Below are 26,241 nucleotides of genomic sequence, written 5' to 3'. Positions count from 1 at the left end.
ATGTCTGGAGTTTACTAAAGCAAGATTTGTACAGAATTTCTCAAGAGAGTTCTTTGTGTGCAAAGAATGTTAGCGTCTTTCTGTACAACTGTTTAGTACTGATGAATAGTATGTATTGAATTGTGCTTGTAATACGAACAGTGGAGGGTATCTCGTACAAATACTATAGCACTCTCAGCCTTCTATGGAACTCACTTATTTCACAAAATAAGGCAGCAAGTATATGTGGTCATCATGACAATTTTAGCAATTGTAACTCTGTTTCAGAACAGACATCTGATAAAACCTGGGCATCATTCTGCACAGGCAAGTCTGAATAACTTAAAGTTTACAAGACAATTTCAAATGTAAGTTCTGGCCTAAATATAGTAACATATTCTTGTATAGTTTTTACATGTTGAGATTAGTTGCACATATGTTAATTTTAAATTCAGTCATATTTATGGATTTGTTTCTGTGCTTTTGGAAAATTGTTTTAACTTAGGAGTTAAACATTAAGTGGTGGGCCAAGTTTGGTATGATAATGAGTTTTATGCTCAATAGAAAGTTTCATGCATGTTATGTCTCCTTTCTCTCTCTGCATTGATTTTTCTCAGGTCAGTGTTGCTCTGGTATGGTTTACCTTTCAAGAGTTAACAAAGATCTTATTTTTCTCTCCGTTTTACGTTTTCTTTAAGCTACTAATAGACATAGTACATGACAGCTGGCATGCAAGATTTTCCACAGACTGCCCAGCTGATTGCTCTGCTGAGATGCTAGATAATTTAGCAGAGGTATCCAGTTTGCAGAAATGTGCATGAGGTTTGTGTTGCACATACATGTTTATTCAGTCATTAGTCATGATCATGACTGCATAAAATCAGTGTAATTACCTTCAACCAATCTTTGTATCTAAGTGACCCAGACCGCATTCCATGACAGCCCTGACAGCTTGAATTAGAGCTTGCCTTTCATCGCAGCCAAATTCAGAGTACAGAAATATCCAGCCTTTCTTGAGCTTGCTCAGTGCAAGAATGGGACATGTTAACGTGAAAGAGTGAAAGTCCAGTCTAAAACAGGGCCTTAAGAATGTTCTGATTCATTGGTGCTTGATCAGCTCACCTCAGCAGAGCTTACCTTGTTTTTCTGTTGCACGTTGCATGCATTGCATAGTAGATGAGCAATCTGTTGCTTTCAGGGTGCATCAGGAGTGTCGCACACGCACGTATGCATTGTGCTACTGTAGTAGTATGTAGTATGCATCTACTTCCAAGCCACATCTAAAGAATGTCTGGGGAAAGTCAGAGAATAAAGTCCATGCTTTCAGCACAGTTTCTCCAGCTCTTGGTTGCTAGTCTTCCTTTCTTTCCACAGGCTTCTTGGAGTTGGGCAGGGAAAGGGTCTGAATGAATAGTTTATATGTGAGTAGGTTGTTTGTAATGTCGTTTTTCCAAGGCAGCCCTGTAACCCCCCTGCCCTTTTTTTTTTTTTTTTTTTGTGTGTGTGTGTCTGTGTGTTAAATCACCGAAAAGAAGAGATTCTGCCTCAGGTCTCAAGGAAAAGATTATAAAAAGACAGGACTGGAAGAGGCCTTACGAAGTCATCTAGTCCATTCATCTGCCTCAGGTTAGGATCATCCATATCTGTCATCTATGATTTGTTCTAAGGAACTCAGCAGTCTCCCTTGCATCATCATGCCATGAGAAAATTTTCTTGTCATGTTATCCGATTCACACCTTTCTTGTTGCAGTTTAACACCGTAACTGCTCATCCTGCATCTGTCTTGGACAAAGCAAATAATTGTTTTTCTTCTCAGAATGTGTTTTATTATATTTCTTCTTAACCATCACAGCCTGCTGTTTCTTTAAGCTCAATTCTTTGACCTCACAGGTGCTGTTTTCTGTACACAAGTTATACTTGTTGCTTTGCTTTGGGTTATCTTCCATTACTTCACATCTATTTTGTTCTGTCCAAGTCAAGACTGTATTCCACTTGAGGTTTTAATGATGTCGAATATGATGGAATGGGATACTCTTCATACTTACTGACATGATGCATGTTTTTTTTGTAGCACTGTGACTCTTTTTCGTAGTCAGGCAGTGATCCACCAGATCTCATCCAAGTGCACATGTTCTCAGACATTGTTCTCACTGATCATTTTGTAGCGGGTGATTTCTGCCTAACTGTAACACCTTGCACATCTTCTTACTGAAGATGACATTGTTTTTTCAGGTCATTCCTCCAGTTTGTCATTTTAAATTCTCATCTTTTCCTCCAATAAACATGCTACCTTTTCTAGATTAACACTGTGTGGTAATAGAACAATTTACTTTATCACATCATACAGATCCTGAAAAATACTGAAACAAATATTCTTCAGAAATCTTACCTAAAATAAGGGAAGACATTTTTAACTAAGTCTCTTTTTTCTGCTTATATTGATCCTTTTCAGGGAAGGAAATGTAGAGGAGAGAGAGAATTTTAGGGCAAAGTATTTTCCTTGTAGTGCAAGTGATTTAAATTAGCCATGTGTATTGAAGATCTGTGGAAAGAAAAATTCACCAGACTCCTGTGGACTGGGGAATACAATTCAGGCTGATGCTAACTAACGCTCAGAGGAAAACCTCCTTTCTCCTCAAGTCTTATCATTAATTTACAGGTGATAGAGGTAAATATTTTCACAAGAAACTGTTGGCCTCCATCCTTGTCTATTTTTATAATATTAATTCTAGTTCATTGTATAATCAAAGCCCGTTGAAAAAAATGCACTTTCAGGGGTAGTAGCTGTAGTTAAAAAAGTACAAGTTGTGTGTGAAAGAGGAAAACAGAAAGGTCAAACTCTGGCAGAATTAAATGTCCATAAGAAGGCAGGTTAGCAAAGAGTTTGAGGAATAAGTCGAGGAGCAGGAAGTCTGCTACAGAGAGTCTGTAGGGCTGACAGATTATTGGGGAATAAAAAGAACATTCAGGGAAGGCAGGGCCATAGTAGAAAGCGTAAGTGCATATTTTGCTTTTTCTATCCACTGCAAGGACAGTCAGAGATGCGTAACACCTTCCATACGAAGAACAGTTAAGTTGGTGAGGAGAAGAGACAACTGGGGATGCGATGATGGTTTTATAAAAACATGAACGTCATGGCGAGGGTGATAGGGATCAGTTGTTCATTGTCTCTCCCAGTACAAGAACTAATGAGCATGGAAATGAAACTAGCAGGTGTTGTGTTCAGAACAGCAAAAAGAGGAGTTTTGTTTCATGCACGTATCAGTAAGTTGTGTAACTCCACAGGATGTGGTGGATATTGAAAATTTACACTGATTCAAAGGGAGACTGGACAAAATGAATGGAAGAAAAAGCCTGTCAAGAATTATTAAATACATAAGCATGACCCCTGGCTTTGAAAGTCCCTGAGCTGCAAATTATTGGAGACTGGAGAGTATTTGGGGAAAGTATGACTAAATGCTTACACTATTCTTATCCTCTTCCCCAGACATCTGCTTTTGGCTGCTCTTGGAAACAGGGGTACTGGGTAGAAGATTTGACCTGGCATAATTTTAGATTTGCCTTTTTAAATTGTAAAAACTCAAGACACATTTTGCTGTGAGTTAGCAGCTCAGGGTAGCATCTGCAAATCTTCTACTTTGTAGACTGAAGGCTTCCTATTCATTTTCCTTATAATTTAAGACAGAAGTACATTTTTAACAAAACACAAAAATTACCATGAATATTTGTCTGTCTCCTGGCAGTTGGCATCAACTACAAATTATGTTTCATTTCAGTCATGCTAAACTGCCAGATGAGATAATACATATTGTCTCGTTTAGGCAATCTAAGCAGCTATGTCTGTAATCCTAACTTGGTTTTTCTGATTTATTTTATCCTACGCATGTGTGAAATTGTATTTAATATGGAAGTTTTTTGTTTCTCCCCTCTACTAGAGACACATTTTAACGGCTGACATGAACACAAAATAAGTGAGATTCCCTGCAGAGTTAAAGACTGAAAGCTCTTAGATCTCTGATGGGGACAGAGCGGTATTGAGGGGGGAGGATGCTGTGCTACTTATTATTCTACAGACACTGATTTACTGGATTGAGTGTTGATTTAAAGGTACATCTTTAGGGCACTCAGCAGCAGATCAAAACCCCATAACCGTATCTCGCGTAAACATACTTTGTCAGCCCAAATTTTAATGTTAGCCTTGTACTAGTCAGTTTTCTGCTCTGTCAGATATTGTTCATCTCTCTATGACTCTGACAATGCCAGATCAGGTATTGTTCGTCCTCCTTCAGCTGATGTGAAGTCAGCATGAATGCAGCATCCTGCGCTCTGGCAAACTTGACAGAAATGTGATTGTGTCTGCACCTGCTCAGTGGTAAATCTGTATTGCATGGTGGTCATACCAGATGGTAGTGTACCAGATGGTAATCTGGCATTAATGAAGACACAGCCATGTGTTGCACATGCATTCTTTTCTGTCATGTATTAATATATTTAACGCACTTTCACTGGGTTTTCCAAAGTGGCTATGGGGATTAACTTATCAATGCCTTTCACTTCAGACTTTATCTGCAGGCTTCTTCATGTCTTACCACCTAAATGTTTCCTCTATTTTTGTAATACCAAATAAACAACTTTATTCTCCTTTTCTCTGTGGTCTGAGGCATGGGGGAAAAGTAGCTTTGCCTAGAGGTGGAAAGCCTGTGCAGTGATTATACTGCCACAGAGGGTTTTTTTGCACCACGTATTAGACCGTTCCATGTTACCGGTGGTTCAGTTCCCAGGGTATCCTGTGCTGCTCCAGTGGAGGCTGGGTTAAAGAGGCAAGGATCATGCAGGTATTGGGAAGTTCCTTCTTGAGCCTTTGTAGTCTGTTCCCACATCTGCTGCTGAAGTGGATTGATTATACTGAAACTTTGTACAGTTTACTTCACACACTGAAGTGGGCTTTATTGAAGTATGTGGCTTTGGAGGTGGGGAAGGAAAGGCAAATTTGGGTTTCTGTAGGTGAGACTATTGAAGTTCGTTGTAAATAACTGAGTGCTGTTTTGTTATTGTTGGGATGTTTGTATAGAGTAGCTACTTTGATCTCTGCACACTGAGTGAATGTTAATTAATGTTACTACAGAAGAGTTGTTTTATGACTACCTTAAGAATAAACTGTAGGAAAACGCAGAAGTATTCTCATGCTCAAATATCACCATCTGATACCTGCAAATATTTGAACTGATGATGTATTTGCATATAGCAAATACAGTTCTCCTCTCTGAAGGTTTATTAAAGCTATGCCAAATGCAATTAGTCATACTCAACAACATCACAGCTGGGTATTTCGGAATTGATAAAGGCAGAGAAGTTTTCTGTTTAGACATGGAAGTCGCCAGCTCTTCTGTTGGACTAAAACACCCCTCCTGTATGGACAGGGGAAGGTTCGGCCATGTCGTTAACCAATTATACTGAGAAGTATGTCAGGTAACATGAAGCTACTGTTCAGATATCTAACAGTCTACCTTTTAGCTGAAGAATAGTGCAAGGTTCTTTGCCAGAGAATCAGGGGATACATCTGAGGGGCTCATACTTTAGATACAATCCATGAAAACAGTCCAAAGAAAATCCTTTTAATGGTTTTTCTCCATTTAGCCTTTTGCTATTGAGTTATACTGCAAAAGAAAGAAAAGAAAAATGGCCTTGTATCTATCTGTCAATCAATCGATTGACTGATCATTGACCTCAGATGTAGTATCTATGATAGTGATTCTTCTTGTAAGTTTTTATGTAACCAGACCATACTTTTTAGGGGAAAACTGCTAAACACTCTTTTTGGAGATCAGATTATGGAAAAGAGATCATTAATTACATGATAATCCAAAGGAGTCTTTACTACCATCCTTTCCTCCTAATAATGCAATAATCATGCTTAAAATTTTGTGTGGTAATAATAATAATAATAGTAAGACATACCAGTCTAAGTTGTCAGACACTATTTTATTCTTCATTCTATATTATATGATTCCTAAAGATGTCAGAAATTGTCTCAAATGCACAAGAAGTTCTAATGTCACCATAAAAAATAATTTAATAACCAATTAACAAATCTTCCATTTGAAGTTTTTCATTCTGAATCCTTATCTATAGCCATAGAGTTCTCTGCCAAGGGACAGTCTACAATTGCAGGCATTGATCTTTATTTCTTCACTTTCCATTCATGCTTGCTCTTGTGACTAAGTAGAATATAGTATTTTACTGAGTACAATTTTTTTTTTTTTCAGTGAGGATGAAGAGTTCAGATTTGCCTCAAACATGCCAGATAATTTGGAAAACAAGTATGTCTCTTTCCAATGTACTTTCCTCTACTGGAAAGACTGAACAAAGACTGATCAAAATCAATGCTGTCATTACTCACTTGTGGTTTTCTGTATCTGATAATGTGAAAGGTTATTTATAATCACTGGTTAATTAAAATCCAGTGCATCAGACCTGTGTCTGTCCGTCTGGGCTGAGGCATCATTCATCAGCTGAGGGGAGCAGTATATGTGTAGCCATCTTTGCAAACACATGTAGTGTACTCCACATTACGTCTAAAATCCTCAGACATTACAGCCCATTTCAGGAAGATGTTGGTCTGGTAAATGAAGAATGGGGAATTAACAGTCCCATTGAGTAGCATGGTGAAGCAGCTGGCAATCTAAGGGGAAACAAAATTATCCGATACTTACTTTTTGTGGGCTGACTTAGACAATTATGTGCCCCTCCTCAGTCAAATTCTCAAAAATATAAAGCTTATTTCCCATTTCCTTCTTAGAAAGCAGTGTTTTGTTTTTAATGTTAGTTTCGCGTGGTTTCCTTCAAAGCCTCAGAAGCTCAAAACATGATTATGTATCTCCTTATTCAGGGAGGAAGCAGGTACGGTCAAGGATTTGTTTTTTCTAAAGGAACTGTAATTCATAAGAACAGCTAAGAACATTACATGAAATAGTAAGAAATAAGCACTGGCTTCATATTCAGAGGCGTCTAGAAGAGTCCTGTGGACAGGGCATTGTCCTCGTAAAGAGAGGAGCAGGCAGAAGGTCTAAGTGACAGTGCAAGGGTAGATGCAAGGGCTCAACAGACGGACTCCAAAATCTGGGCTCCTCCAGGCAAAACCCGCAGCTCTCTCCTTTCTCCCCAACAGCTTTCTGTGAGCTTCCTCACTCAGGCCAGGGAGCGCTCTGTTGTCTTTTGGATTGCCACGGACATCTCGATTTTGCTTGTGAGAAGCAAACAGCGTACCTCTTAATCTGTGTTTATCTCATTACTAGATGATAGAAATAGTCTGTCTGCCGGTCTTGCAGTGAAGCTAGTGTCCTGTTCAAAAAGTAATAAATATGTCCACTGGTTCTGTCTGCTGTTTGCAGCTGGCAACTTCCTGAAGTCTCTTTGTTCTACACTACTGTTCTGTTTTTGCATATAACTCTAAATTATTTGATCCTGGATGAGTTACATGTCCTAGTAGCTCTGGATTTAACTAGTTCAAATTAAATGTTTCTTTTGTTTTAACATGCACATTCTGTTACTCCATTAATGGTTGAGTAACATAGTAATAGTCTTTGTTTATGAACCAAGAGAGGAATAAGAATTGCTGCTCAGCATTGTCCTTAGTGAGTAGAGGCTGATCCACATTTTAAGCTTTGAATCTTAATTTTTCCATGCATACTTTGTTTTAGGGGTTTTGTGTGTGTCTTCATTTGACTGAGATAAGGATTTAATGGGGAAAATTACTATATATGGCTATAGTCAGTCTAAACCTGTCTATACTGCAGAAGCTTGATTTTTTTTTTCTTTTTTTTTTTCCTTTTTTCTATGAAGTTCACATGCTCTCACAGTGGAATAAATGATTCAGTAGTTGGTCCCTCCCCCTGGATTATGGCTCTGCTGAGAGCCAAGTTTTTGAATGGCTCCTATTTAATCTTGTTTTGAAGATAGAGTACGTTTGTTTTTTAAAAAGGGCAAACATTTTTCACTTGTCAGCCAGTTGGAGGAGAAGCAACCATTGAATGAAAAATTTCATATTCCTTTTCCTGCAATTTAACGTGATCGGGAAGTAGTTGGTTTTCCCTTTCCTTTTGCATGGAGGTTTGGATGTTTGTAACTTGTAGACTGGCACAAGACGATCTGTACCCACTTCTGTGGTTGCTGACTGTGGCTCAGAGAGCTCTGCAGTTCTGAAAGCTTTTGCGTCTTGAAGTTTAAAAATATAAATGAAGCTGTCAATGGAAGACTTTGTCTAAAAATGAATTTGTCCTGTCATGTTGGATTTATTTGGGGGTGCAAGCCTGTGCAGAGGCCTGTAGCTATTCCTGCATCCTCAAATGCCACCGAGATAGCCGGTGTTCAGTCTGGCAGTGGTAGTAGTTCTCAAGGTGCTGGTAACTATTTGGTGAATGTCGCTCTACTTTTGTAGCCATATGTAAGTGATCTGAGCATTACCCTGAGTGGGTTAGTTCCTTCATCATTACTACATGTGACTTTCTGGAGGGAGTGTGTGGTCCAAGAGACCTCACAGATTTCCTGGACATGGTCCACACTGTATTTGTGTCTGTTGTTTATAATATCCTTTCAGAAACAGAAGATAAACTAGCTTCCCTAATGATTATGTTTTTTCATATGCTTAAATGAGTTTCTGCCTTTAGAGGGAAGTTATTTTGGCTCCCTTTCACTTATTTGTCTGTGTTCTAATGTTTTTGCTCAGCTCAGCTGGAAGATTTGCCACCTACGCTTTGGTTTGTTCCAGCACGAGGTAGATAGTTATTTAAAGATTTGAACAGTTAAATTTTTAAACACATGCACTGTCTGGAAAATACTGTAAAAGCAAGTGGCTGTGTGTTGCAGTTTTTATATATTTAATATTTATAATAATGTGATTGCTTGTTACATAGTTAACTTTTGAGATCTGTTTTGAGTCTTAAGTACACACACAGAGTCTTAATTTTGTTTGATTGGACATGTGAAAAAAGTATTATTTGACAATAATTGACGTGACATCATAAATGATTTTTTAGAACTCCCAGTTCACTGTCATGCAGAACTAATATATGATTCCCGAGGACAGGAAACTGTTGAGAAAATACCAGAAAAGGTAGACATTGTAGTATCATCCTTAGAATCATAGAATCATGGAATTGTTAAGGTTGGAAAAGACCCTTAAGATCATCAAGGCTAACCATTAACCTAGCACTGCCAAGTCCACCAGTAAACCGTGTCCTCAAGCAGCACGTCTACCCGTCTTTTAAATACCTCCAGGGATGGAGGCTCAACCACTTCCCTGGGCAGCCTGTTCCAGTGTCTGACTACCCTTTCGGTGAAGAAGTTTTTCCTCATCTCCAACCTAAACTTCCTTCATTCAGCATCAAGCCTTCCAAATGAAATATCAGCAGGAAAAACAGTATATTGAGTTTTATCTTGAAAAATGTTATTTAATACTATGCAGCTATGCAGTTTAAACTAAAAAGCAAACGGGTCTGAGAAACCTAGAAACTGTTAATATTTTAAAAAATGGGAAAATATATAAGATCTGAGTTTGAGATAGTAATGAAAAAAAAACAGTTCCAGTTGTCTGCAAAATCATTCTATGGACCAAGAAAGGGGGGAAAGAAAAAGTGTTTCTTCCCTGTTTTATAACGTGCCTCTCTGTCCTGGAGTACATTTACATTTGGTTGAATTGCAGGCAGTTTAAGGTACCTGTTATGAAAAGATGTTGACAGAATCAAAGGAATTAAGAAGAAGATGTCAAAAGGATCAAAGGGTTGGTGGGATGATTTATGAGGAAAACAAAACTACTCTTAATGGCTTTGTTAAACAGTGGTGAAATGAGGTCAAAGAAGCAAGGTGATAATAGGCTGAAATGAAGACAATGTGAGCTGTGTGTCAGTGTTACTTTGTATGTTGAAATAATTTTCTCTGGAACTGTTTCCTGTCAAATACCAAAAATTGCCTTAGTCAGATATGATAAAATTAAATAGAATGCTTTGTTCAGAAAGCAATGCTTGCTGTTGCATTGACCTAGACTGACCAGACTGTCTGTTCCCCATTTCCAGTTTCTAAGAACAGTTTGTGGGGTTTGTTTTGTTTTGTTTTCAAATGAACTTTAGCTTCATTAGTGCTAAAGTTGACTAGGTCTTGAACTTGTGTTAGAAGTTGTGATGGAAATATTCGTTGAGTATTGACCTTAATATACAGAACCTGGAGGGTCACCACAATACTTAGATGTGTAGGTTTGTAGTTAACCTTTTCACTCTCCATCTGTGGAAAACTTTTCCATTTCATGTATTTAAACTGGCATGTTTTCCATTATTTTTCCCCTTTTATGATTTTCTTTTTTGTATTCTATAATAATGTGGTTGCGCCTGTCATTCCCATCTCCTCTCTTTCTTGAGGCCCATCAGTCAGAAGCAGAGAGTGGGCACTGAGCTGGATGAATTGCGAACTGTATCCTGCCCCCATCTCCCTCACTTGTAAGGACTCCACAGTCCCACCAGGCAGCAGGACTGGGTACTTGTCCACTGCAGATGCGTGGCCATGTGACCAGAGGACACGTGCCAATCATGAAGCCAGAGATCATGCCGTACCTGTTATGTTAACTGGGATTTATACATTTTGATTGCATGATTGTATATACATATAGTTATTTATGACTGAATATTTGAGAAGCTATATGTCTTGCGGTAACCATAGAATCATAGAATCGTTAAGGTTGGAAAAGACCCTTAAGATCATCGAGGCCAACCATTAACCTAGCACTGCCAAGTCCACCACTAAACCATGTCCTCGAGCGCCACGTCTACCCATCTTTTAAATACCACCAGGGATGGAGGCTCAACCACTTCCCTGGGCAGCCTGTTCCAATGCCTGACTACCCTTTTGGTGAAGAAGTTTTTCCTAATATCCAACCTAAACTTCCCTTGGCGCAGCTTGAGGCCATTTCCTCTCATCCTATCGCTTGTTACTAGGGAGAAGAGACCGACCCCCACCTCGCTACAGCCTCCTTTCTGGTAGTTGTAGAGAGCAATAAGGTCTCCCCTCAGCCTCCTCTTCTCCAAACTAAACAACACCAGCTCCCTCAGCCGCTCCTCACAGGACTTGTGCTACAGATCCTTCACCAACTTCACTGCCCTTCTTTGGGCACAATCCAGCACCTCAATGTCCTTTTCGGAGTGAGGGGCCCAAAACTGAACACAGTACTCGAGGTGCGACCTCACCAGTACAGGGGCACTATCACCTCCCTAGTCCTGCTGGCCACACTATTCCTGCTACAAGCCAGGATGCCATTGGCCTTCTTGGCCACCTGGGCACACTGCTGGCTCATGTTCAGGCAGCTGTCAACCAACACCCCCAGCTCCTTTTCAGCCAGGCAGCTCTCCAGCCACTCCTCCCCCAGCCTGCAGCGTTGCCTGGGGTTGTTGTGACCCAAGCGCAGGACCCAGCACTGAGCCTTGTTGAATCTCATACCGTTGGCCCTGGCCCAATGATCCAGCCTGTCCAGATCCCTCTGCAGGGCTTCCTACCCTCCAGCAGATTGACACTCCCACCCAGCTTGGTGTTGTCTGCAAACTTACTGAGGGTGCACTCAATCCCCTCATCCAGATCATCAGTGAAGAGATTGAACAGGACCGGCCGCAACACTGAGCCCTGGGGAACACCACTGGTGACCGGCCGCCAACTGGATTTGACTCCATTCACCACCACGCTCTGGGCTTGGCCATCCAGCCAGTTTTTAACCCAGTGTAGAGTGTACCCATCCAAGCCATGTACAGCCAGCTTCTCCAGGAGAACGCTGTGGGAGACAGTGTCAAAGGCCTTACTAAAGTCCAGCTAGACAACATCCACAGCCTTCCCCTCATCCATGAAGCGTGTCACCTTGTCATAGAAGGAGACCAGGTTAGTGAAGCAGGACCTGCCTTTCATAAACCCATGCTGGCTGAGCCTGATCCCCCAGTTGTCCCACACGTGCCGCGTAATGGCACTCAAGATGATCTGCTCCATGACCTTCCCCAGCACCAAGGTCAGGCTGACAGGCCTGTAGTTCCCTGGATCCTCCTTCCGACCCTTCTTGAGAGGGGCGTCCCGTTTGCTAACTTCCAGTCAGCTGGGCCCTCCCTGGTTGACCAGGACTGCTGATGAACGATGGAGAGTGGCTTGGTGAGCTCCTCTGCCAGCTCCCTCAGTATCCTCGGGTGGATCCCGTCTGGCCCCATGGACTTGTGAGCATCCAGGTGGAGAAGCAGGTTGGTGACTGCCACCTCTTTGACAACTGGGGCTTCATTCTGCATCCTGTCTCCATCTCCCAGCTCAGGGGCCTGAAAACCCCGAGGATGACCAGTCTGACTATTAAAGACCGAGGCAAAGAAGGCATGAAGTACCTCAGCCTTCTCCTCATCCTTTGTGGCAAGTTTCCCTCTGCATCCAACAAAGGAGGGACATTCTCCTTGGCCCTCCTTTTGTCGCTGATATATTTGTAAAAACATTTTTTGTTCTTTTTAATGGCGGTGGCCAGTTTAAGTTCTAGCTGGGCCTTTGCCCTTCTAATCTTCTCCCTGCATAACCTCACAACATCCTTGTGGTCCTCCTGAGTCACCTGCCCCTTCTTCCAAAGGTGGTAGGCTCTCCTTTTTTTCCTGAGTTCCAGCCAAAGCTCCCTGTTCAGCCAGGCCGGTCTTCTCCCCCACCTGCTCGACTTATGGCACATGGGGACGGCCTGCTCCTGTGCCTTTGAGACTTCCGTCTTGAATAACCTCCAGCCTTCCTGGACTCCTCTGCCCTTCAGGACTGCCTCCCAAGGGACTCTGTCAACCAGGCTCCTGAACAGGCCAAGGTCTGCCCTTCTAAAGTTCAGGGTCGTGGTTTTGCTGACCCCCCTCCCTACTTCTCCAAGAATCAAAAACTCCATCATTTCCAATCAGAAGGGTGGATGCTCTGTTTCATCAAATGTCCACCAGACATAGCTTGGCCTTGGCCTTGGCCATTGGAGGGTCCATCTTGGAGCTGGCTGGCATTGACTCTATTGGACATGGGGGAAGCTTCTGGCATCTGCTCACAGAAGCCACCTCTGTAGCCCCCCTGCTACCAACACCTTGCCACGCAAACCCAGTACAGTAACCAACAGACAACGAACTACGACGAACAAAACAAGCAAATACCACCTCTGCTTTAAAAAAATGGGGAAATGTTAATGCAGATTTTTTTGAACAGGAGGAACAGCTGAACTATTTTCATCCTGTTTCCAAAATCTCATAACTAAATTTCCTCTCATGAATTAATAAGTACTGCTCACAATGTACTTTTCAGATAACTCGGGGACCAACCACATTCTAGTCATACATTCTTGTGGTGTTTCCTAAAGAGGTGGGTTGTGGCACACTGTCAGGAAGTGTGGTTTATTAAGTTAATTATCTATGGTAAATGCAAATTTTGAAGTTTATGAGGCACTTGAATACTTCACAATTTTAGACAACTTTCTGGGATTCTCTCTGCTTTTATTTTTAGTTGGTGCATTTACAGTTGATACTTTAAAAATACAAACATTACCAAAAAATGAACAAAATTAGTTTCTAAAGGCAAAGTTAGCTTATCCCTTTTTACAGTTATTTTTTCATCACATTATTGACTTATGCTTTTTAAATGCGTGAATGGTTTGAGCTGTTTGACTTTTAAAGAAGCAACCAAATCCTCAACTGTCTGTATTCTGGCATGGCTGCTATTGAGAAAAAGTGCTTCTATGAAACCTCAGTATTCTGAAACATAACTGAGGGATATTGTTGTATGATTAGTAAAACATGTACAGTATCGGTCTTTCATTTATAGCTGGGGATTTTTTTTAACATAATTTAAAAACATTTCTGTAAATTTGTAACACTTGATTTGGTTTTATTCTAAAACAGGCTCAATAGTATCTTTGTTTACCTCCTATAAACAGATGAAAGTGCAAAATTAGATTCAAAATTGAAGTTTCCTTTGGTTTGGCAGGAACAGGGCAGCAGAAATTTGAGCTGTCTTGGCTGGGTGGTGTCAGTTTCCAGATAAAATTTCAAATATTGATTTTTGTATTGAAAACATGTCTGTTAAAGGGAGCCTGTTGGTCTTATTTCAGCTGAAGTGAAGATACTTGCTTCAAAAGAGTCCATGTTCACTTTAGTACCTTGAATTATTTTATCTCCTCCCCCTGGCAGTTCCTCAGAGCCTGTATTTATTATTCCTTTAGTCAATTAATAAAGCTTATGTTGAGCATTTGAAAAGGATATGAGTGCAGATAATAGTGAAAGGAGAGAGATGTTATTTACTTAAGAGATCATTGCTGTTATCTATGAAGGACACACTGACCTATGTGCTGTGTACGCTAATGTATTTTCCATGTGCTCTTCCTGTGTGTGGTGCACATTCATGTACTCTGGGCCTATGGTCCCATTTTGTGGCACTTTTGGTTAGCTTTTGACATCTAGATCTCATTAGGCTCCCATACCTGATGGACAACTCTTGAAATTGTATTCTTTTTCCATCCTGAAATACAAATGTGCCTTTAAGAATGTGATCAGTGAGCAAGAAATTGTCATGCTTACATCAGTACTTCTTGTGGACACCTCACAGTGGTGTTATCCTTTTTTTATGGTTGGTCTGGCTTTGATACAAGACGAAAGTTCTGAGACTGCACATCAGCAGCTTTGGAGAGGGGGTCCAGTACAGGGAGGTGGTCATGCCATACCAAACGAACAGGGCACAAAAGTCTCCAAACATTCAATGGCTGCTTCCATACTGAAGCTGTGAGTCATGTTACCTATGTTGTATCAGCTTTTAATCTCAGAATGGCCAAGGGAAAAGCTAACACTCATCTTTTGTCTGTTGCTTTAAACCATTTTCGCAGAGCTGCCCTGCCTTTCAACTTTAGAGGGCTGTGAAGGAAATAGCTCGACACAGCTTGAGAAATGTTTGATTTTGCTCAGAAGAGGCTGGAATTGATCATGCTGACCTAGCTGAGGTCAGGCTTTCTGAATACTTGGTGAATAGCAATTTTCCTCTGTAAAACTGGGTTGGAAAATAAATTTTCAGCCACTTACAGAAGCCTAGTTCCATTTATTTATTTGTTTGTTTGTTTATTTACTATAGCATTGAAGACATGAATTCCAATTTTTAACATACAGTAAGCCTAGATAACACTTAAACCATGAATTGCCTATGATATACTTTCAGGTGCTTTCAGGAGAATTGTAGTTGTTAGTGTGATAGAACACAGTTTCCATTTGGGGGGTTTAGAAAAGAAAAAAAGGATCCAGAGTATGTTAAATAATGCTATGAACATTGTATCTACTTCTATTTCTCTTCAGGACTGATTACTGATTAATGTTGTCTGGAGCTTCTCTTTCTAGAGCCATTATGCAATGTTGAGTTCATGTTGATGAGAGTTTGGGGTCTTTTTAAAGTTGTCTCAGAAGCTGACTGGCATTTAAGAGATGTAATCTTCCATTCCTTTATAAAACTCTGCTTACTAACCTTATGAGAAAATACCAGCATCAATTATAACAGGAACTGATGCTGGAAATTTTAATAACTAGAAATAGCTATAGACAGCTTTTAGCTATACATTTGTATTTTAAGTTTATACAAATCTGTTGATCTAAAAGGAAAGAAAATTACTTTTCTTAAAAGTGTTGAAAGACAGACTACCCATTTGGCAGTGATAGTGCTGCAGCGCCAGTAGGGATCTGACTTAAGTTTATAGAGGTATTATGTAGGGTAAGAGGAAATGAATTGAAATGTATGGTTTCCACCCATCAAGATTATACATGATATATATACTCAGGATCACATAGATGAGAAGAAATTAGTTCTGCATGTGCAGAAATGCAAAATGTAAGCTGGAAATTTAATTAAAAACCCCAGTCCAGAATAGCTGATGTAGTCACCATTAAAGCCCTTTTTCAGCAGCAACTGCCCCATGCCTGTTTTCAGTTGTCATAAAATTCTGGAGGAACATCCAGGCACTTTCTTTGTGAATTATTTGAGAGCACAGAATTGCCAGAGGGCCTCTGGGTCCCAAAGTCTGGTCTCCAGCTGCTGAATGCAGCTATACAGTAGATTTTCAGTTTTAAGAGATTCACAGAGTATGCCTTTGCCCACCATGACACGCAACTCAGAATGCTTTCCAGTGCCACCTATTAAACTCTAGACGTCTGTTTATTTCTAGGACACACAGTATATCTGTATTAGGTTCCAAATATACAAAAATAACAGTTTGGTTTCTACACAGATCCTTTGTGTTTTAATTTATTAGGGTGGGATAATAATCAGTGTTCTCAGAACTTAGTCTGCTCCTGTTTCACCTCACAGGTGAATTCAATCTTTGGACACTGAAGAAGAGCCAGCTACAAATCTTGTTTAAAAGAAACCAGGACTCTGCCCGATGGGTGTGATTGTCCTGATCACTCTGTGTTCAGGGCTGTTGAGTTTATTCTATGAGGAGCAAATTGAACTGCAGCATTACAGTTGGTGCATTACTCAATCAGAATGGTATAACTGTAAATGACTGCAAAACGGGCAAGGATTTTATTAGATAGTGTTGTTCAGTATTTGGAAGAGACACTGTAGCTCTTTTCACAGGTTTATAACAAAATAGATTCCAGTCCAGCAACACCAGCCATTAAACAGCATCCTTTAAAACCACCAGGGCCAAAGAAACTGCATCCAGAAAATTTGGAAAAGCTGAGCAGTGAGTTCTCTGCTCTGTTAATGCTATTTACATGCCCATCCTCACCACTTCTCCCCCCAGTTTATTTTTTTTTTTTTTACTTCTGGAAAAGTTACAGAGACTAGAATATTACGTAAGTGTTTTGTCTCTAGTTTATTAGATTATATGCGATGACTTAATGTTGTACAACACAGACTTGTGGGCTGGATCTGGGTTTTGTTATGGGCTGCTGGGAGGAGAGGTTAGGAAGAGAGCTGGATGTACAGATGGGCGGGTGGACTGCGCTGTCAGCCCTGAGCAGTCAGATTGCTGCTGCTGCCTGAGGAGGTAAGAGCAGATTGATGGTGATGGGCAGTGGTACTCCAGAAATGGTCACTGGCTCCCATCGCCAGCAGCTTCAGCCTGACCCTCCACATGAGGCTATAGTAGGCAGCAGTATTTTGCTCCTGAAGCAGTGGCTGCTACCTGAAAATCGCACTCTGCCTCATCCAGGGAAAAGGTGCTGGGTGGACTGGATGGAAATGCTGGAAAAGAAAGGCTTTAGGGTAGGACATTGTGCTGTCTATGATGGGATTGAATTAATAGGCCCTGGAAGAAGTGTATAAAACTAATACCAACTGATATGGGTTTGTGGAAAATATAACTGATAAAATTAACTTGATAATGTTTCTGTATGAAGTGACAAGTCCAGTTGATGGATAAAGCTGTAAGAGGCTTAGGTCAAGCATTTTCTTTCAACACCCATTTTTGTTCATGAAGTAGAACAAAGCAAAATCAAAGGATCAGCTTTGACCTGGCTAAATGACAGGTGCCTAATATAACAGTAAATATGGAGTTATTGTTTAGCTGGGTTTGCAGATAAGCTGCTGGCTCCTCACTGATCTTTTTATTGGTGATATAGAACAAAAACCACATTACTCCTGCTAACCTGCGAAGACTCACAAAACGAGAGCTTGCAAGGCCTGAAAGGACCCTTGTGGTCAGGCAGCCTGATTTCCTGGGCAATAGAGGCATTAGGACAATTCTGAATTAATTCTTGTTTGAGCTGCAACACAAAAAGAGCATTCCATGTGAATTTAAAAATCATCAGTGATGGCAAAATCATTCCTTTCCCTGCCAATGACATACAGCAATTAGTGGAATGACCAATAACAGAAAGAGATAGTGATGTGGATAGGCTGGTAAGCCAAGTCTGGTTAATGACAATTCTGAAGTCAAAGTCATCCTGATAGGAAACATGAGTTAACTCCCACGGGCATATTCTGTGTGAAATGTGTCAACTTTGAATAGAGGCTCGCAGCAGATAATCAGCTCAACATGGGTTCTCAGCATCGCAGTATGCCCAGAAAGGACTGGTGTGATTCCTGGGTATTAAAAATGAGGTGCTCAGCCTAGGAGTAGAGGTTATATCATGTATTTGGCACTGGTACAACTGCTACTGGAATACCCTGCTAATGTCCATGAATCAAAGATAATGTTGACTGTGACCAGAGAAGAGCCAGAGAAATCTATAGTGGACTGAGAACTATGCCCTGTAGTGTATTTATTTGGTTTAAGGTGTCAGTAAGAAAGATTAGAATCAAGATTACGCTTTTTTCCCCCTGAAAAATAAACTGTAATTCAACACTGAGAAGTCATATGTCTTGAGTTACATAGCAGTCCTTCCTTTCTAGCTCCATAAGGTATGAATCTACTTCGTAGAATCGCAGAGTCGTGGAATGGTTTGGGTTGGAAGGGACCTTTAAAGGTCATCTAGTCCAACCCCCTGCAATGAGCAGGGACATCTTCAACTAGACCAGGTTGCTCAGAGCCCCGTCCAGCCTGACCTTGAATGTTTCCAGGGTTGGGGCATCTACCACCTCTGGGCAACCAGTTCCAGTGTTTCACCACCCTCATTGTAAAAAATTTCTTCCTTATATCTAGTCTGAATCTACCCTCTTTTAGTTTACAACCATCACCCCTTGTCCTATTGCAGCAGGCCCTACTAAAAAGTCTGTCCCCATCCTTCTTTTAAGCCCACTTTACGTATTGAAAGGCTGCAATAAGGTCTCCCCGCAGCCTTCTCTTCTCCAGGCTGAACAACCCCGCCTCTCTCAGCCTTTCCTCATAGCAGAGGTGTTCCAGCCCTCTGATAATTTTTGTGGCCCTCCTCTGGACCCGCTCCAACAGGTCCATGTCCTTCCTGTGCTGAGAACCCCAGAGCTGGATGCAGTGCTCCAGGTGGGGTCTCACGAGTGCCAGGTAGTGGGGCAGAATCACCTCCCTCGACCTGCTGGCCACGCTGCTTTTGCTGCAGCCCAGGAGACAGTTGGCTTTCTGGGCTGCGAGTGCACATTGCCAGCTCATGTCCAGCTTTTCATCCACCAGTATCCCCAAGTCCTTCTCCGCAGAGCTGCTTTCAATCCCTTCATCCCCCAGCCTGTACTGATACCAGGGGGTGCCCTGACCCAGGTGCAGGACCCATTTTATGTGCTGGTCAGAAGATTAGCTATATTTCTAGCTCTGTGTATTTGCATAGAGCCCATCTGACAAAACCATGGCTTTCATATGTCAGATTCTGGGCTAATCTGTGTACCATACAGTACTCGTGAACACTGAAGTCTCTTAAGGTGTTGCACTTTTAAGAACTCTAGAAAAAGTCCTGACAAAAAAAAAATAAAAAAAAGGTTAGCGGTGATTGAAATTGGCTGAGCTGCAGCACTGCTTTCATGTCAGTCAGGATCACAAGTGCATGTCTGGATGTGCTTTCCACCCTGGTGAGCTTGTTTTGGGATAGTTCCTCCTGCAGCGCGGTCACCTACACATCAGTGCAGTATTGCCGTGTTTAGCTGGCCAGATGGACCCCACTAGCGCTTACCTTGGCAGCAACCTGTGGCATAGAGTTTTTCCCTTCACAAACTTGAATGCTTGTTTGGAGACTTCTCTTGTATGAAATGATACATTCTTGAAACCTGAGTGTAATTGAGAATGACTGTAAATCCAAATAATTTCTCTAGATATATTACTCTTCAACAATAAACTGTGGCAGCTGGGGGACTTCTTTATTTATACCTGCCATGTCTTATTTCCAGGCTGAAACACCAACGTGTATTTGATGTTTTTAAAAAAAAGGTGTCTTCCCAGCTGCAATATATGACTCCTTCAGGCCAGAAGGAAAGACCCTTTTTTGGAGCTTTTGTCATTGTCATTCTATCGTACATCTATTATAGGTGCTGGTTTTGGCATGATCTCATTAGCTGAGCACTTGCCATGTCACCAAGGCTCTATTTGATTTTTCAGTCTTTTCTTTCCAGCATGACTTCTGCTGTTTCACAAAAAAACCCAAACAAAAACAAAACACCCAACCCAAAAAAGCAATTAAAATTCTTGTCTTTTTTGCCCTTCCCTGACAAATTAGCTTTGTTTGAGATCCCTTATGGTATAGTAAAATAAAAACGAACCTTGATCTGATGTAGTGCTTGGAAGAAAATTCTGTGTACTGAGTTATGTTGTGAAATAAAGCCTTCATAACATACTGATGTAAATATAAACTTCTAGAGACACATCTGGATAGTTAGCTTAAAAAACAGATAGTACAATGCTTTATTAGCTGATGTAACCTATCTCAGATGTTAAAAAAGCAAATTAAAAATATGCCTGAGCAATGCAGACTTACCATTATTTTGCAAAAACAATAGTTTGAAAATAGAGTAAAAATACAAAATAAAGTAAAAATGCTAGAAATATCAAGCAAGGTCTGTTTTTAGTTCATGTTATGATTTTTCAGTCTGAGTGTGCAATGACTTTTACCTAATAAGAAAAGGAGTGAATAATCGGTTCTTTCCAGCAATTAACTGATCTGCCTGCAGGATGATCATTAAAATGAGTCATGCATGTAAAAGGAAACCGAATCTTTCTCTCCCTTGACTCATTTTTCTTCCATAAATTTGTTTTCAGAATGGCTTGCTTTAAAATTCTGCCAGAAATTGATATACCAGTATATTAAGTCATAAAAATGCTGGGTACAACTTCAAAGCAACTCCGTGTACAAATCCCATGCAGAGCGAAAAAATTTGGCACCTGATTCACGTTACCTGAGCTTAGAGCCTGCAGTGTTTGTACAGACAGTAGAAGGAACGAGAGATCTCCAAGGGAATGGTGAGGCTTGCAGAATTAGCCCGTGGAAAGTGTTGCTCATTTCCTGCCTACCTTTGGAGCAGTGGTACCTGGCTGGTGGGTACTGGTCATCTCTACCAACATGGGATCCTCTCCTCAGCATATGTAGGTAAAAGATCTGTGCCCTGCTCCATAGTCCCACAGCATATTGGTTAAAGAGGTAGTGCTGTCACCTCCCTTTGCCTGCCAGTTGGGGTGCTTGCACTGAAAATGGATGACCTGTATTCATATCTCGCTGCAGGCTGGGGGACCCGTGTGTGGTCACCACCTCTGAGTGGTGTGTCCTCACCTCCAGGATACAGAATTGTTCGAGGGAGAGGAGTTGGAGGATTTTCCCCTCTTATTGAAGCTGACCCACTCATGTTGAGAGTAAGAGAGCCAGGAGGAAGGAGAAAATGGTTGAGGGAACCTGATTCTGTGCATCTTTTTTAGCTGGTGCCTGCAGTCAGGAGTGGTGCCTGCAGTCAGGAGTGGGGACTTATCATTTCTCTTCCCTGTGCTTAGGAGTATGACTGGGTTTAGATGACTTCTTAAATATGTGAACAACATAAAATGTCTGAAGAGTCTGGGGAGCGTAAAGCATCACGTCCATCTCATGATTTAATCAGAATTTTGGGTTGTTGTCTGCGACTGGTGATGAAGGCGGGTGTTGGGCTCCTGGTACAGTTCTGCATGTGAAGAGCGCTCATGTTTTGGCACTGGTGAAAGAAGCTCTCCAGCCCAACAAAGAGCCAGCTGTCAGTGCCGTTGGGCGGGCGGGTGGGCTGGTTGCTGCCCTGTTGTCTCATTAGACTTGTATTTCAGAAGCTAACTTCCTCCCAGTTCTAATTTTAGGTGCCAGCATAAGCAACTTGATGTTAACTTTACACACCTACCAGCTGTGTTTGAAAATTTCACTCACAGTGTCACCAGAAAAAGGGGATTACATGGTGTTTGCAAGTATATTTTGGAAGTATGTGATGTGATGTATCCTGTGTTTATCACCATGAGACATTCCTCATATTCAAGGCTTGATTATTTCCAAGGAGCCGAAAACCAATGGCTCCAGTAAAAATCAGTGGAAGATGTACTGCTCGCTATCCCTGACTGCTTTTTATTATAGATCAAAGGGAATTAACCTTGGTTTTCTTAAACATGCTAGGATTAAAGGTAGAATTCATGTGTTCTCTAGCATATCTTTTGCTTTTGGTGCTTCCTTAAGAATGTTTACTTAGAGCTGTGCTAATATATGTTAGTTTTTCCAAAGAGATTGTCAGAAATGGATTTTTTTAAAAAAAGTTTTGTTTTCTGAAATTGGTAATCCTCTCCTGAAGAAATGTAGGAAAAGACTGTGTTCTCCACTAGATGAGAAATTGAGATTTATCCAGCAGTTGACTTCAAATGTTTCATCAGGTAAATTTTTCAGAGATTTTTTGTTAGGTAAGATTGTAAAGACTTTAATTGAGAAAATTGGTTTAAATTAGTTTCTTGGATCATAAAGAATCAGAAATAGCATTCAGACCACCAGGTTCCTACTTATAATTAAAGTAAACCTCAAAAAAAGTTACTTCGTGTGTAAATGTTGCCATTTGCTAGTGTTTATTGTATATATTTCCACATCAAAGGAAATGGGCTGCAAATAGTTTTTTTAAGGCTAACTGGCTTATACTTTCTGCAGACTGAAAATGTTAATGTTTAAACACATAGAATCAAGGGGTTAACTTCTCTTTAAGTGATTATTCAGACTGGTTAAATATTTTGCCAATTAAGAAGCAATAGATTTTATCTGACCCTCTAGAGTGGGGTGGGGATTGTTAGAGCTTGATCATTTATAAGCTAGACTTGATGTAAGGGGCTAATGTTTATTGACTGGACTCTTGGGTTTAAGAGAACTTTTTCTGAAGCACAGTGGGATCTAATTTTATTTCATGTTGTTGCCAGAGAAGCGTTGTGGCATTTTTTTGCTGTGTTCCGCCCCCTGCCCTTGAAAATACTTTAAGTTACTGATGCAGTTAACTAAAGGTCCATGGAGCTTTGCTTGGTAGAGATGCAGATGACAGCTGCACAGACACAGAAATACATGTGCATTGGAATTGCATTAATTTGATTTAAAACCAGCTCTTTTGTGGATGGGTTTAAAATCTGGAATATGTTGGAGACTGTTTTAGATTTATCCTGCATTTATGAGAACTGAGCTTCACTGTATTTAGTGTTTAAGTAGTATACTGGCCACATGAGGATTAATTAAAACTATGGCCTTGTCAGATTTTCTCTGCAACACCTATAAGAGGAGTTTGACATGGAGAGGAGAGCTAGAAAGAAAAGGATCGGGTTAATTTGGCATCTGATCAGGAAAAGGAAAAAGGAGTGGGTTGTTTTGTTTTTGTTTTTTTTTATTTTGTAAGGAGGCTGGTTGTATCCAGGAAAAAGAAACACTTTTCTGGGAAAAGGTAAGTCTTGCTGTGGTTGGGTAGGAGCAAAGAAGTGGGGCTCTACTAAAGGCATACAGAATGGCCTTTTCTTGAGTGTTTTTTCCCTTTTATTTGGGATATTGACCATCTTGAAGGAACATAACTGAAGAATGCCTTCTGACGCAGTGAGCTAAACCATCCCACTATTTCCAACAGGATCCAGTGCAGGCAGGTTTCAGGAAGCTTGATGTAGTCAACAGAGTGCCACTGAGCTGCTCCTGCATGAGTTGTGGCCAGTGGTTCACTCATGGCATGTGTGTTGCTGGACTGAGTGCTGTTATCCTACTTACACTGTTTTTCTTAATATGCCTGTTTTTCTGTGCAGTATGACTTCATACATTTCTGTTACTCCCAAAATTAGAGGCATCTTTGTGTCTTTATCTCATCTGTTACAAGAACTATTGTATTTATATTACCAACTTGCGTTAAATTTGTGATAACTAGGTGCTGTTCTTGAAAGCTTGGAAATTCTTTATAAAAGGGGGAGGGTGTTGGGTTTGTTTTGTTTTTTTTTTTTTTTTTGTAAAATCTCCGCCCTCTTAAGAGATGAGTTTGCCAATTCTCTTGCTTGCAAAGAATGATGCAAATGAAATCTTATCTGAAAAAAGATTTCTTTATCTAGATTGGGACAGGAGGTTCCTCCAGTGTCACAATTTACTTTGTTATCACTTACAAGGATAAAGGTCTGTTTTCCATAATGGCCAGCTCTTGATGTGTCTTATCAGGAGAGAATTTAGCTTCAGAGAGTATCCACCCTTGCGGTAGTGAAGCTTGGGTATCAAGTTTACCCTGACATCATTTTGGCACTCTCCTTTAAGTGGGAGTATTCAGATGGCATGAGGCAAATATTTTTTTGTTTGCTTATTTGGTCATTTGACCATTGAAGAGCTTCTGCTGATGTTCAAAACAGTGGTAAACAGGCAGATTTTTCTAAGCGTTGTCTCTCTAGATTTAAAAATCACACAACAGAAGTGCTTTATCACTTGGGGCATACTTCAAGTGATCAGATCTGAACACATGTTCAGATATGGTCAGATAAATTAGTTTGTTAACTGGTGGATAACTTTAGGCCATATAAATTCCTGTTCTTTAATTACACTTGTAATTCTAAACTGCTATTTAAAATACATGCCATATTCTAGGAGATCCTGGATGCTTGCATAGTGGAAGTGAAAGATGCTGGTTTGTGTTTTGTTTTAACAATAAGTATCCTAAAAAAGGTAGGTCAGTAAAATATTAGCAGTTATTATCGTATACTTTAAACTTTGTTTTCTCAAACAAACGAAGATAAGTGGCAGGCACTAGGTATAATATTCCATGGAAGCATCTTGTTTTGTAACTAAACTGTGAAATGTGCTTTTGTCCCTGAAATGGGATAACTAACATTTGTAAACTACATCCATTTGTTGGTTACTGCACAAAATCCTGTGAATATGTCTGTGTTAAAGTATTTCGGACACATAATGCTAGCATACCCTCGTTACTTAATTCACAGATGTATTTTAATGAAATAATGTGCTACAAACTTAACTGTGCTTGTGTTACTCAATAAGAAAATGGTTTTGTTCATGTTAAACTGTTGCACCCTTCAGTCAGTTAAAACAAACGAGCAAGCTAGTAACATTTTTAGGTAGGTCTCCTAAATCTGAAAGAGTTTCTGTTTATCTTCTGCCACGACTGCAGAAAGCCTTAGCATGAGCAATTACCAAGGCAGAGTATTTGTTCACTACTGCAGTCCTAATAGAAAGCACAGATGTCTGGAGTCATCAGAAAAAGTTAATGTGTGGGCCTGACTCCTGTCAAATGATACACGAAAAAATATTACAGACAGGGCAAATTAGAGATGTTTTAAAATCCCACATATGAAGCAACCTTTTCCAATGGTACCTAAAGAGGGCAGTCTTGAGAGCGGCCCAGTGTCTAGATCCCCCAGAACTGAGTGAGGGCATACCCTGGCTCTGCTCCTGACCAGCCCTCCTCTTCCCCTCTCCCAAACGAGCTCAAGAGAAAAAATATCCAGGCTTTTAAATGTAGTGTCTTTGTAGGAGGGTCTGTCACATGCTGGCGTAAGGGAGGGAAGGAGATGGGACTGAGTGGCCAGGCACAGGGCAGTGGGAAGGGAGGGCAGCAGGGGGAAGGCCTCTGTCATGTTCCTCTTCGGGTGGCAAGGAACCTTCAGACTGGTTTGGCTGCTCCTGAAACTGCAGCCTTGGGGTTACATGCAGGCCTCTTTCTTCTACCAGATGCTTTCCGTTTGGGTGCAAAAGGGGCTACTCATCATTTTGATCAAAGGAGGTCGGTGGGTACAGGAGACTGTAAGATGTACGAGAGTTTTAGGAACAGATCTCAGCCTTGGCTGCCTGTAAAGGCCTGACATGACTGATAGGAAACCAGCCTTGCTCCACTTCAGATCAAAGCTTTGCAATCTGCTCCCCATCTTATTTCTACTTCCAGATAATTGGGGACAAGCACAGCAGGACACTGTCTGTCTGACACATCTAAATAAATTCTTAATGCGGAGATTCCTCTTCAAAGCATTCCCCCTTTACCCTCCCCAGCAGTTATGTTTCACAGATGGAAGGAAGCCATTTTGTTTTCACAACTTCTGTCGTTACCGTTTGATTCTCCCCTGGGTATCTCTTTTTCCAGCATTACAGTAGCAGTAGTGTTAGTTTTGGAAAGAGGAAAATAAGCTGGTCTGTTCCTGGAAATCGAAGTAGTGCTTTACGCAACAAGGAGAGCTGTGGTGCTGTGGCCCCCGTACATAGTACTCTGGATTGAGGAGTGACTAGGAGACGTGGCGCTGGCCACGCTAAGATGAGCGTTTCCAGGTACAAGGCTATGCCCTAGAAAAACATTAACAGAAGACACAGTTGTCGGCAGCAAGGAGTAAGTGATATCACAGAAACAAAGCCTAGCCTGCCTGAGACCTGTCAAAATATTTGCTGT

General features: G+C 40.8%; 1 protein-coding gene across 4 annotated transcripts in view; it reads left to right on the top strand.

The window, feature by feature from the left end:
• LHFPL2 (LHFPL tetraspan subfamily member 2) overlaps positions 1-26,241 on the top strand; it is a 129,049-nt gene that overhangs the window by 5,834 nt on the left and 96,974 nt on the right. The window contains exon 2 of one of the 4 annotated variants that reach the window (XM_087742009.1): positions 1,512-1,605. The exons of the other annotated variants lie outside the window; for them this stretch is intronic. The gene's annotated coding sequence lies outside the window, so the exon portion shown is untranslated. The remainder of the gene's footprint in view (positions 1-1,511; positions 1,606-26,241) is intronic. 4 annotated transcript variants of the gene reach the window in all.

Source organism: Nipponia nippon, unplaced genomic scaffold, assembly GCF_047370975.1.
Source record: "Nipponia nippon isolate SJK-2023a ecotype South Korea unplaced genomic scaffold, ASM4737097v1 scaffold_8, whole genome shotgun sequence".
Taxonomy (NCBI): Eukaryota; Metazoa; Chordata; class Aves; order Pelecaniformes; family Threskiornithidae; genus Nipponia; species Nipponia nippon.
Note: the sequence above shows the minus strand (reverse complement) of the source record. Positions and strands in the feature narration are given on the sequence as shown.